Raw genomic sequence first — 14,254 nt, forward strand, 5'->3', positions numbered from 1 at the left:
CAGCAGGGCTCGGATCTGCCTGAGAAATGGATCAGCGTGGCTCCCGAGACCTGAACTGCTGCAAATGAGGTGCCAGACCCAGTGTCCTTCAGCTACACTCTAGAGAACAGCCCATCAGGGATGCTGGGCTTTGCAAATGCCCTCAGGGATTAAAGCGTGTCTTTGGGTTGGCCCTGGGACCCGAAGTGGGTACAGGATTTGGGGTGTGACGTTACTGAGACGTTACTGAGACGTATTAACAGTGTGATACCCTGTCACTTTGCCCTGTCCAGCCAATCCCCTCCATCTCCCGCCTGGCTGGGTGGGGGAAAAAAAATCACAGGCCTTAGTTTTATTTTGCTTTTTTTTTTTTTTGTCGTTTGTTTTGTCAGGGTTCTCTATGTTGCCCTGACTTGTCTGGTCTCAGACTAAGAGAGATCCTCCTCCCTCTGCCTCCCAAGGGCTGGGATTAAAGGCACATGGCTTTTTTCTTTTTTCTTTCTTTTTTTTTTTTGAGGTTCCAGCTGCTGTCTGGACAGACACCCCTGATTCAAACTCCCTAGCGCTGTGGTACTGTCACACATCGCTGCACTTGGCTTTTGATGTGGGTGTCGGGGACCCAGGTCCCCGTGCACGTGTGGCAAGCGCCTTACCCGCCGAGCTGTCTCCACAATCCTCTTTTTTCTTTTCTTTGTTGTTTTGAGAGGGGGTTTTCCTACGTAGCCTAGGTTGACCTTGGAATCCTTCTGCCTCAGCTTCCCAAGGGCTGGGATTACAAGTGTTTCCATGGACCTGTCTTGTCTTCTCTGGACTATACTTCGATCTGCCTAAATGGTACTTAATGACCAATCTTAGGGTCATGTCCTGTGGAATGTTTAAAAAAAAAAAGGGAACCTGAAAGCCGAGGCGAGAAGAGTGTGAATTAGAGGCCGACCTGAGTTACATAGCAAGACCCTACCTCCAAAGTAGAAAATAATAGAAGAAGCAAGGTCGAGGTCTCATTACTGAGAGTCTGGCCCAGTGATCCAGCTCTAAGCACATGCAATTCTGTGCTACAGCACTGAGATAAATCAGTATTGGAGTGCACGCTTCCTTTAGGGCCGCCAAGAAAACCTCCCTGGGAAGTATTTGCATAGCTGTGATGGAGAAAGCAATCCAGTGAGGCGGAGAGATTGAATTAGAGGAGACCACGGAAGCTGCCAAGTTTGGAGCCCACTTGGAGAGCAGGAATTCCAAATTTAAAACCCAACTCTAACCTTTGCAGGCCCAAGCTCCATTTATTCTTGGCAAGCTAACGTCTTTTGTTCATGGAGAGAGTAGAAGCTTTAAGGGACTCGGAAAATCCTCTCTCACAGTAGATCACTGTCACAGAGCCACGGGGAAGGGGTGATTGCAAACCAATAAGGAAATTATGGCTCCTTTTTTCCTTTGAGTTGTATAAGGGGGGCATAAATTAAGGGGGAAAAATGCCAAGGGAAAGAGTAGTGTGCAGCATCTCGGCCAACAATGAGCTTGAAAAGCAGCTCCACAGCCATATTGTAACGCTGTCTGTTGGGCCCAACAGGGGATGCTCCCGGGAAGGTGGACAACGGAAGCCGTGAAACAAGCTGAACACTCGGACACTGAAGAGGGAGAAAACAGGTGAAAACTTACTGATTGTCATGGAGAGAATTACAATGGGACAGTTTAAGAAATAGACATTATCTGCCAGCACATGCCTTTAATCCCAGCACTCACGAGGCAGAGGCAGGCGGGCCTCTGTGAGTTTCAGGCCAGCCTGGTCTACAAAGCTACACAGAGAAACCCTGTCTCTAAAAAAAAAGTCTGTAATCCCCAGCTCTCAGGAAGTAAAGGCAGGAGAGTTAACTGAGCTATATGGTTACATAGTAAGTACCAGGTCAGCCAGAAATATATAGCAAGACACTGACACACACTGATCTCACACACACACACACACACACACACACACACACACACACACACACACACACACACACCAGGTGGAGGTTTGAGAGAGACTGATTTGTTTTACAGAGTCCCTGAAGGTCATATACTCATAGCAGTTGTGAGGTGGTACTGTCTAGGGCTGAAGCTAACAGAAAGCTTCTCTGTCCCAGCACTCGGGAGGCAGAGGCAGGTGGATCTCTGTGAGTTCGAGACCAGCCTGGTCTACAAAGTGAGTTCCAGGACAGCTTCCAAAGCCACAGAGAAATCCTTTCTCAAAAAACCAAAAAAAAAAAAAAGCTTTTCTGACTGGAGGATTCACTCTTCAGTCACTGACATGATTCGTTAGAAGTTTCAGTTTCTTCACAGAGGTGTGTATTAGGGTTTTTATTGCTGTGATAAACACCATGACCAAAACCAGCGTGGGGGAGGAAAGGGTTTACACATCCAGGTGACTGTCTTAGTTTCTATTGCTGTGAAGAGACACCAGGACCATGGCAACTTTTCTAAAGGAATTCATTTGATTGGGACTGGCGGACGGTTTCAGAGGTTCAGTCCATTATTGTTGGGGAAGTCCCGTGTATATGTCAATAAAGCACTGTTGGCCAATAGGGAAGCAAGATGGGTGGGACTAGGAGTCCAGGAGGACTCTGGGTAGGAGAAACACAGGAGTCAAGATGTAACCGCCATAGGAGTAAGAAGTCCAGAAACTTCTCCAGTAAGAGAAATACTTAGATTAACAATTATGGGATAAATACTTAAGTCAGAGATAGCCAGTAAGAAACAAGCAAGGCCAACAGCTTCATAATACAGCATCTTGTGTGTTATTTGGGGACTACAATGCGGCAGAGCCCAGGAGACTGCGGGGGGAAGGGGGGCACGACACCAAGCTGCTGCCAAGGAAAGGCTTCTCTTTACACATTATCATCATGGTGGGGAGCATGGAGGCAGCCAGGCAGACATGGTGCTGGAGTGGTAGCTGAGAGTCCTACAGGCAGCGGGAAGAGACGGCCATTTGGGCCTGGCTTGGGCTTGGGAAACCTGAAATCCCACCCCTGTGACCTACTTCCTCCAACAAGTCCACATCCACGGCCACATCTTTTTTGTTGTTGTTGTTGTTTGGTTTTTCAAGACAGGGTTTCTCTGTATTGTTTTGGAGGCTGTCCTGGAACTAGCTCTTGTATACCAGGCTGGCCTTGAACTCACAGAACATCCACCTGCCTCTGCCTCCCAAGTGCTGGGATTAAAGGCGTGCGCCACCAACACCTGGCTCGGCCACACCTCCTAATCCTTCTCAAGTAGTGCCACTTCCTGATGACTAAGCATTCAAACATATGAGCCAGGCTGGAAGAGATGGCTCAGTCGTTAGGGGCACCGACTGCTCTTCCGAAGGATCCGGGTTCAATTCCCAACACCCATGTGGCAGCTCACAACTACCTGTAACCATCTGTAATGAGATCTGGCGCCCTCTTATGGCCTGCAGACACACACGCAGGCAAAACACCAATACCCATAAAATAAAATAAGCAAATATATGAGCCTGCGGGGGCCTTTCCTATTGAAACCGCCACAGTAGCAGTCCATCACTGAAGGAAATCAGGGCAGGAACTCAAGACGACCAGAACTGGGAGGCAGGAACTGAACCAGAGGTCATGGCGGGGTGCTGCTTAATGGCTTGTTCTCCGTGGGTTGCTTAGCCTGCTTTCTTTTTCTTTTTTCTTTTTTTTTTTTTTTTTTTGGTTTTTCGAGACAGGGTTTCTCTGTGGCTTTGGAGGCTGTCCTGGAACTCACTCTGTAGACCAGGCTGGTCTCGAACTCACAGAGATCCGCCTGCCTCTGCCTCCCGAGTGCTGGGATTAAAGGCGTGTGCCACCAACGCCTGGCTTTCTTTTTCTTTTTTAATTAAATGCATGCACCACCATACCTAGCTTGTTTTATATATTTTTCACTTATATAGTTTGCACGTTTATTTATGTATTATGCATTTACAGTGTTCTGCCTGCATGTATGCCTGCACACCAGAAGAGGGCGCCAGATCTCATTATGGATGGTTGTGAGCCGCCCTGTGGTTGCTGGGAATTGAACTCAGGACCTCTGGAAGAGCAGCCGGCGCTCTTAACCTCTGAGCCGTCTCTCCAGCCCTCATCAGCCTGTTTTCTTGCAGCACCCAGGACCGCCTGCCCAGGTGTGGCACAACCCACAGTGAGCTAGTCATTCCCACAGCAGTCATCACTCAAGAAAAGGTACCACAGGCTAGCCCACTGACCAATCTAGTGGGGGCATTTTCTCAGGCTGAACCGCCTTCTTCCAAAATGACTCTAGCTTGTGTCAAGCTGACATAAAAATTAGCTGGTCGGAATGAGGTGCTTATGATATAGCAAGTGAATCCCAAAACCAATGGTGATGATGATGATGATGGAGAGAGATCTGTTACTTATTTTTTAAGATTTAAACACATTTTGTGTGTGTGTGTGTGTGTGTGTGTGTGTGTGTGTGTGCCAGAAGAGGGAGGACATCAGATCATCAGATCCCCTGCAACTGGACAAAGGGCTGTGAGCTTCCTGATTTGGGCGCTAGAAACTGAACTCAGGTCCTCCGCAAGGGAAGCAAGGATTCAACCACTGAGCCATATCATCAGCCCCTAATTTTTTATTTTTATTTTTAATTATATATGTCTGTGTGTGTGTAAATGCATGCGTGAGTGCAAATGTCTGTGGGACCCAGAAAAGGGCACTGTGATTCCCTGGAGTTGGAGTTACAAGTGGTTCTCGGCTTGTCTGATAGGAGCCAGGTTTCAGATCTTGTGGGCTGCTAATCTCATCAGGTATGCAGGTGGTGTACATACAGGTGTGCAGGCAAACATTCAAACACGTGAAATAAAAAAATTAATAACTCCGCAGCCTAATCTCAGAACAGACATGGCATCATTTCTGTTCTATGCTCTTGGTCAACATAGATTGACTCTGGCAGTGTGTGGACCAACACCAGATGTATCTACCAGGGCATGGACACTGGGTACCACAGATGGGAAAGGCACCGAGTTCAGTACAGTTGTGGTCTGGGATCCCGTTTGCTGCCTGGTTTAAGAGAGGGGCAGTCTTCAGAGAAGGCTCCAGTCACCACAGGCTGCGCATTCTGAGGATTGTACAAGCGTGCCTTGTTTTTCCTGGTCCTCTGGTGCCTGGCCCACATCTGGTGTGCGGTATGTAAAGCCCTCCATCGACGTGGGCTGGATAGTGAGAGATGTGTAGGAAAATGTAGAAGCAGAACTGGGTAAGCTGGGTTAGGGAACTGCGTCTGAGACCCAGATCTGGCTGCTTGTGTCTGTAATTCCAGCACAGTGTAGGCAGAGGGAGGAGGATGGAAAATTTAAGCCTGGGCCACACAAGAGTTCCAGGCCACTCTCAGGTATGAGATTCTCTTAACCTAGAAACATCAGCAACAAAAAAAGGCTGAGTCTGGACTCTGGAACTTGGGCTTTGTTTCCTGGGTGACAGGAAAGTCACTCCTACAGCTGTGTAGGGGCACGCCTAGTCCCCAGGTGTGTGCTGGCTCTTGCTGCTTCCCGTGCCTTCAATAACTGCTCATCATTCAGGAAATAACCGATAATAGAAGATCTCTGAGAAAGAGTGTGTGGGTGCTTACCTGTAGGAAGGAAGCCAGTTTCTAGGGCACATCCAAAGAAAAATGAATGCAAGGAGGTTTGGGTGGCAAACAGGGATGGATGTTTAATAAGGCAACAGGGACAAGGAAGAGGCGGGGTTTTGTTCTGCTTTGACTCTTCTGGAGTCACGATGTCAGAGGGGCCATTTGCATGGAGTCATGATGTCAGAGGGGTCATTTGCATGGAGTCATGATGTCAGAGGGGTCATTTGCATGGAGTCATGATGTCAGAGGGGCCATTTGCATGGAGTCATGATGTCAGAGGGGCCATTTGCATGGAGTCATGATGTCAGAGGGGTCATTTGCATGGAGTCACGATGTCAGAGGGGCCATTTGCATGGAGTCATGATGTCAGAGGGGCCATTTGCATGGAGTCATGATGTCAGAGGGGTCATTTGCATGGAGTCATGATGTCAGAGGGGCCATTTGCATGGAGTCATGATGTCAGAGGGGCCATTTGCATGGAGGAATAAGGCCACTCCAGGCAAAGGGAACAAACGGAAAGGCTTCTGGGTTGTAGCAGATGTACTACCGAATCAGCTAGAATCCCAGGTCCCCAGGGCTCTTGCCTGCCAGACACTGCTCACTGCAAATCTGGGTGCCTGCTGAGGCTTTTGCTCTGGCCAAGAAAGATACTTGGTTTGTGTACAGAGAAGGAAGGAAGTGCCGGAGTTCATGGCTCAGTTCTGGAAGCAGCTCTGAATCAGTGACGGAAACGGTGTCTTTTTTTTTTTTTTTTTCACAACAATGACCAAAAGCAATTTGGGAGGGAGAGGGTTTATTAATCTTACAGCTTGTGGGACATCATCCAGGGAAGTCAGGGCAGGGACTGAAGCAGAGGCCATGAAAGACTGCAGCTTGCTACCCCGGGCTTACTTAGCAGGATTCTTACAGAACCCAGGACCACCTGCCCAGGAGTGGCCCCACCCACACTGGGCAGCTGCGTTGGGTGGGCCACACTGGTAACTGTTTTCCCACTTTCTGCTTTCACTTTTGGTTCACTGGCTGCTGGAAGGGTGACTCCTAGGGGAGTGTTGAGACACGGGCTGTCTTGGGTGGGTGCACTCAGACCTCCCCTTTATGCCAGCCCGTGGAACTACAGACACGCTGTATCCAGTTTGATTTCTTCATATTTTAGAGAGGCTGAAATATGGGCCTCGGGCTTGGAGGTCGCCTTGGTTTAAAAGTCAGCAAAGGCCAATCTAGCCCTCTGGACTTTTTTTGGTATCGATAAGGCCACGCCTACACATGTGATCCACCAACGTTTACGGGATTGGCCAAGCTTAAAAATCTATGCCCTTTCCCCTAGAGCAGTCTCTGGGTTTCATGGCTTCTGGAATCCACTAGACAAAAGGCTGGGTTTGCTGCTCCCACGAGTTGGGAGGCAGTTTTCAGTACACCAAGGAAACAGTCCTGAAAGGAAAGGGGTTAGCCTAAACCACAGCCTGAGATGACACTTGGGTGGACAAACTGTGTTCTCTCTCTCTCTCTCTCTCTCTCTCTCTCTCTCTCTCTCTCTCTCTCTCTCTCTCTCTCTCTCTCTCACACACACACACACACACACACACACACACACGTTCAATGCATTCATCTACCATTTAGACCCACAGGATGCCAGAGCCATCCTGAACTCCATGGCCGCCCTGATAAACAAAGCTTTTGCCTGCTGCTACTCAGGAAGTCACCGGTTCCTCAGCAATGACGTGATCAATGTTCTTCTGTTCTGAGGGTCCAGTAACAATTACCAGGGCAGCAGAGATATGCAGTTTACAGGGGCAGGAGGTCTACAGAATGGCTATGGCTCTCTTCCAAACCCCGCTTCAAGCTCCTGACTCCTAGGGAGCGTGTTCCCATCACACACCTGGGCAGCCCTTACTGCCTGTGCAGTGTCTTCACATAATGAGGGGGACTTGGAGGTGGCCAATTCTTTGAGACCTAGTGGTGCTGCTGTGTATGTACAACGGGCTGTTGTCAAGTTCACTAGGTAGCCGGGCGTTGGTGGTGCACGCCTTTAGTCCCAGCACTTGGGAGGCAGAGGCAGGCAGATCTCTGTGAGTTCGAGGCCAGCCTGGTCTACAGAGCGAGTGCCAGGACAGCCTCCAAAACTACACAGAGAAACCCTGTCTCGAAAAACCAAAAAAAAAAAAAAAAAGTTCACTAGGTAGCCGTGGATGCCTGAATTGGCCATGTAGACCAGGGGGTGGTATAAAGTGGTCTTGAGCTCAGAGACCTGCCTACCTCTCTGCCTCTGTCTCCTGAGTTCTGGAATTAAAGGCAAACGTTACACACCTGCCTTTTTATTTTTATTTTTCCCTCTTTTTTTTTTTTTTGAGATAGGGTTTCCCTGTGTAGTCCTGGCTGTCTGGGAGCTCACTATGTAGGCCAGGCTTTAGCCTTGAATTCAGATTTTCCTGCCTCTGCCTCAAGGGCCAGAATTAAAGGTATGCCCCACCACACCTGGTCCATACCGGGCTTTTTATGTGGGTTCTGGGGCTTGAAACTCAGGGCCTCATGCGTACAGGGCAGGAACTTCATAAACTGAGTTGTCTTCCCAGCCTCTTTGTGGTTCAGACTCATCACGTGACCTGGGCTGGCCCTAGGTTCAGGGCGATCCTCCTGCCTTAGCATCCTGAGTGCTGGGATGAAAGGCTCTCAGCGTTAACGAATGCCTACCAAGAGCCTCACAGTCCAGGAGGTGCCTTCTTGAGGTTGTTGAGGAGAAACAGCTCTCTGGACACAAACTGCGGTGTTGTTCCTCTTTCCCAAGGCTCTCAGCTGTGCTGCAGCCACACAGAGCTGGACACGAGATGCTCATTCTTTCTCTCCCCAGATTCTGAAGGCGTGGACGGTGGTCTCAGGCTCTTGAGAGGCAGTGCTATGATGGTGGGTGCTCCCTTTTGACACTGATGGGACAGATGATGGGGAGGTACCTTGAATCCTGTTCGCTTGTCCCACGTCCACCCTCATAGGGCCCCTGGGATCAGGTTATGTGGCCAGGACACTTTGGTAACCTCGGGAGGAGGAGGCTGGCGCCATTTGGCCTTCTGTGTTGAAGGCTCTCATGCTTTTTCAAAACCCTTTTCCTTTCTGTTTCTGCCTCAGGCACGTTTATTTTCTCTTCAATTTTGGGAACCCAAATATAAGGGAAATCTCGTTTGCTCCACTCTGACTCACAATTAAATACACTGTTCCCATCTGTGTCTGTATATATTCAGCCATAGCATCACCCTTTATTTTGGAAAATGGTGCTGGGATTAAAGGCATGCGCCACCACCGCCCGGCCTGGTGTCATATTTTTATCCCGGCTGCCAAACTGGCTGTGAAGGCCAGTGGGTGTCCACCCACCCGGTGATGACCCACTCAGGCCTGTCTCTCGGGGAGGTACTTTTCTTCCACAGTCGGGACCAGCAAACCTTCAGGCCGTACTGGCATTATGACTTCCTGGCTTAGGGTTAGATGTACCTCTGTCTGGTCACAGAAACTCATCCTTGACTCCGTAGTATACTGCTTGGTATTAGCTGCTTTGCTGGATTTAGAGGTGAGGTTGGGGCTTGCAGATTCTCAAGGAGAGGGACGTGGAGAATGCGATGCTAGGCCCCTGTGGCCCTATTCCTGCCTAGCCGGGGAGAGCAGACCAGGCTGTATTGTTCAGAGGCCCGTGGTCGTCCGGCCTCACTTCTGCACCTAAAAATACCACGCCAAGGCTGTCTTCAACAGTGAAACAACAGGCAACATTGTAATGATTCACCTAGTGAGACAGAGGTACTTAACCTTTTCATTGCTATTTCACTGAACAATTTTATCTATGTAAATATGCTAAAATGGAACTTGCCCAGTGTTCAGGAAATAAAGTTGTGGGAACCCCGCCTTATGCTGACCCCGCCCCCTGACAATGGGTGGGACACGCCTATCTGCATTCAGGCAGACTCTTAGGCAGCTCAAAGGGCTCTATGTTGTGTGTCCACCTCATGGCTTACGTGACGCTTAGGGGACTGCGGTAAGGACTCAGTTATGCATGTGCAAGATTCCCCTTTTAAGCGAGCACCTCCGCATGTTCACGCTGTCTCTCTCCCTTCGCCCCTTCTCCGCCCCCCCCCTTTCTCCACTTCTTTCTCTCCCCGCCACTTTCTTCTTCCCTTTCCCTTCTACAAACTCCACGTGGGAAGCCGGGCGTTGGTGGCGCACGCCTTTAGTCCCAGCACTCGGGAGGCAGAGGCAGGCGGATCTCTGTGAGTTCGAGGCCAGCCTGGTCTACAGAGTGAGTTCCAGGACAGCCTCCAAAACAATACAGAGAAACCCTGTCTCAAAAAACCAAAAAACAAAACAAAACAAACCCCACGTGAGTTCCAGAGACGACCTGAGTTCAATTCCCAGCATCCACATCAGGCGGTTCAGAAGTTCCTGTGACTCCAGATATGATATCTTCTTCTATAATTCCATTTCCAGGAGATCAACACCCTTTTCTGACCTGAACAGATGTGAGGCACAAATACGGAACATATACAGACAAGCCAGGCAAAACATAAACAAAAATTAACCTTAACAAAAAGTATCTGAGCCGGGCGTTGGTGGTGCACGTCTTTTTAATCCCAGCACTCGGGAGGCAGAGGCAGGAGGATCTCTGTGAGTTCCAGGATGGACAGCCTCCAAAACAATACAGAGAAACCCTGTCTCAAAAAACCCAAAAAACAATAAATATTTGAAGCAATATGTGGGGACACCAGACCTTGAACAGAGACCCACTTCCCCTTCCGCCTGGGAGCAAGCAGCTGTGAGATAATGTTTACTGAAAACAATTCAGTGCTATAAAGCTCTTGATAGGGCTCAGATAAGGGCTCACTCACTGAAACACCACGACTTTGACACCCCCTACGGCTAGATGCTTCTTCTCTCTGTGGCTTTGGAGGCTGTCCTGGAACTAGCTCTTGTAGACCAGGCTGGCCTCGAACTCACAGAGATCCGCCTGCCTCTACCTCCCGAGTGCTGGGACTAAAGGCGTGCGCCACCACCACCCGGCTGGAAAGAGTGGTCTTAACGTGAATGCTGGGACACAGACCCGGGCAGTCAGCTATGCTTCCTGCAGTTGTCTTTACGGAAATCTGAGCAATGCGCTCCTGTGGCTGCCATAGTTGCACTGCTTACTGGTTAAGAGGCGGCCTCTAAGACTGCCTAGGTTATTTTCTGATAGGACCAAATTATTTCTCTCTTTGGCTTTCATTCTCACACATGCTCTCTCATTTTTGTTTTTGGGTTTTTGTTTTCTCTTCTTTTTTTGAGACAAAATGTCTCTGTGTAGCCCTGGCTGTCCTGAAATTCACTCTGTGGACTAGGCTGGCTTCGAACTCACAGAGATCCGCCTACCTCTGCCTCCCGAGTGCAGGGACTAAAGGTTTGGGCCACCACCACTGTCAGGTTCATTTTCCCTCTCTTGCAGATAGAGTTTCATTCTAGTGAGTGCCTGGAACTCACTATGTAGCTCAGGCTGGCCTCTAGCACATGGTGATTCTCCTGCCTCAGCCTGCTAAGTGTTGGGATTATAGGTATAAGCCAACATGCCCAGTTTCCTTGTGTTTCTTTGTTTGTCAAGAAAGCGTTTCTCTAACGAAGCCCTGGCTGGCCTTGAACTCACAGGGATCCACCTGCCAGTGCCTCTCAAGTGCTGGGATTAAAGGCGTATGCCACTACCCAGCTTCCTATAAAACTGGGGTGCCACGCCATACCTGACTCACAAGTTGACCTTTGTTGTTAGAACATGGCTAGCATCGAGGATGCCGTGTGCTTAGTATCACACAGCTACCTCGATGAGCTTTAGACACTGGTTCAGAAGAGTCTCCCAACTGCCCTATGATTCAAGGAATGATTTCTACACTTAGAGCAGGGGAAGCTGAGAACTGGCAAGCTCCCACAGCAGAGCTCTGCAGTTACAGGCGGTACCAGGGTTGGCAGTGGTGTCTAGCTCAACGGCCAGGCAATGCTAGATTTCCATCAACTCTTTCGCCATGCACCACGAGAGTTCTTTCTTTCTTTTTTTTTTTTAAACTGGTTCCTAGTCTTTATCAATAGCCTCTCCCTCCTCATTAGCAAAACTGCCATCGTCTTCACCAGCATAAGCACCTTCCAAAATGGCTTTATTAAAAGCAACTAGTTGGGGCTGGAGAGATGGCTCAGAGGTTAAGAACACTGACTGCTCTTCCAGAGGTCTTGAGTTCAATTCCCAGCAGCCACATGGTGGCTCACAACCATCTACAATTCAATCTGGTGTATATGTAATAAATAAATAAATATTTAAAAAAAGATCATCTTTAAAAAAAAGCAACTAGTTACCATTCTGCTGTTCTATATTTTAGACAACAATAACTACAGAGACTTCTAGAAACTTAGCAGCCAAAGCTTGGATGAGCCAGTTAAGAGCTCCAAGGTAACATAATAAAGGCATAGCTACGGAGGAGACCACTCAAGTTGATTGCTGGACTAAGGCTCGCTGACAGGGCAAAGCCCTGGGTGCGCCCCCCAACCCAGCCAGTGTGAGTCAAGGGTTGAGGATGGACTTGGTGGAGTGGGAACCCTAGTAGGCATTTCTTTGGACCTGATTGGTCCTGTGGTGGTGGGAACTGCTCCTGTACCTCTCTTAACGCCCTCTCCCACTCGGGAGTGCGGGCTGGGGACTGGCAGGTCCCATCACCTCCCTTTCTGAGTTATCGGAATTTAATCTGACGATGTTTTCCTGGTGTGGTCCAAAGGGAAGGGGCTACCACTCCTCTGTGGTTTTGGTGTCTACCAACCCTTCCTCCCACTGCCATAAAAAAATGACCACGGGTTCCTGGTTTATGTTTCTCTAAAACCACATCAATCAGGAATCAGGGAGGAAGCTTGGCTGGCTACCTGTGGTGTGCTGGGGGATGGGGGAGTAAAAGGGGGGGCTTTCTTTAGGAGCTCAGACTGGTGCAGTGCATACATCGAGGGGAGTCATGATGGAGGTGTGTGCTGGGACTGACTACCTGGGAGGACTTCAGCATTCCTAAGGAAAGTGAGAGTGCATGCAGCAACAGGGAATGAATGGCTGGGACAGGAAGAGAGACACTCCAGACGGAAAGAATTAGGGGCCTCAATTTTTCTTTTCTTTTCTTTCTTTTTTTTTATTTTTCGAGACAGGGTTTCTCTGTATTGTTTTGGAGACTCTCCTGGAACTCGCTTTGTAGACCAGGCTGGCCTTGGACTCACATAGATCCGCCTGCCTCTGCCTCCCGAGTGCTGGGATTAAAGGCATGTGCCACCAACGCCCGGCCTCAATTTTTCAAGGCAGATCAAAAGACCCTTACAGACCTCCACCTTTCCAAATCTCAAGAAGGGGGTATAGGAGTGGAAAGGGATGAAGCCGGAAATACATGGCAGGGACATATAGATATAGATATTCATCTAATATGTGCCAATCATTTTTCTAGGAACTGAGCTAAACAGTGAGCAAAGAAAACAGACAAGGTCATTGCTTTTAGGCCAGGAGCCAGCAAGCAGTCAAATAAATAATCTCAAACGGTGACATGTGCTATGGAGGAAATATAATGCGGTGATGGGATAGGAATGGCCATCCAGATATCTTAGGTTAAGGGGCCAGGGAGGTCATTTCGAGGAGGCAGTATTTGCGTTGAGATATTCATGATGATAAGACTCTACTAACAGGTAGACTTGGGAAGAAAGAGCCCTACATGCTAGGGGACAGGTGTGGAAAAGCGCAGAGTCTAAAGATTCCCTGCAGGCCAGGCCAAGTTATTTAGATTTACGTTACAGCCGAGAGAAACTAGCATCAGGGATTACGTACCCAGACTGTTTCAGCTTAGAAACTTCCCGCTGGTCTCTCCAACCTCATCCTCAGCAAAGACAGAGGCTATGGCTTCCTCCTCACCCTCACAGGCTCCCTGAAGGGCAGGGTGGTCAGAAGATACTTTTCATTTTCTAATTAAAAAAAAAAAAAGGTCTGCGGTGCAAATACCCACGCATTTAGCTGGAAAAAGAAGGTAAGAGAAAGGCTTTAAGGGCAGACAGCAGCGTGGAGGACAGTGTTACCTTAAGCAAATCAACCAGGAGACAATCCGTTGTTATCTGAAAGCACCTTGTCCTGCACTGTGAATTAAAAAGCCTTAGGTATTGGGAGTGCTGGGGGGTGGAGGGGCAACCCCAGAAGCACAGATTGTTTGTTGTTTGACTCTATAAGCAGATGACCGGATGACTCTTGCTGGTCCAGTGCGCAGAAGCAGCAATGGGGTGATAACTGCTGAACTGGTTTTTGCTTAGCTCAGAAAATATCAATAGGGATTCCCTGAGGGCCTGCTAAGGCCCTCTCAGCAGGATCTGCTTTGTGAGATGAAGTGTGGTGTCCTGTGGGATAGCCTGTCTCCTGTCCATGGCCAGAGCGGTTCCTAATACTCCTCTGTTCAGGACGCTGTACCGTTTAAAGGGTAACTCAGATGCTACAGTGCTTGTCTGGCACTTTCAGGAGGATCAGAGGTAAGTTCAGGTTGTCATTAGCTACATGGCAAGTTGGAAGCCCACCTGGTCCACATGACTGACTCCCTCTCTAACAGAAAGGTGCCTGGCAGTTTCTGCTGCTGGGAATGGCGCTCAGAAGATTTCCGTAGCATGGCCCGATGTCTCTCCACTCTTGGATCCCTCT

The sequence above is a fragment of the Mesocricetus auratus genome, unplaced genomic scaffold (genome assembly GCF_017639785.1).
Source record: "Mesocricetus auratus isolate SY011 unplaced genomic scaffold, BCM_Maur_2.0 Super-Scaffold_100015, whole genome shotgun sequence".
NCBI classification, from domain to species: Eukaryota; Metazoa; Chordata; class Mammalia; order Rodentia; family Cricetidae; genus Mesocricetus; species Mesocricetus auratus.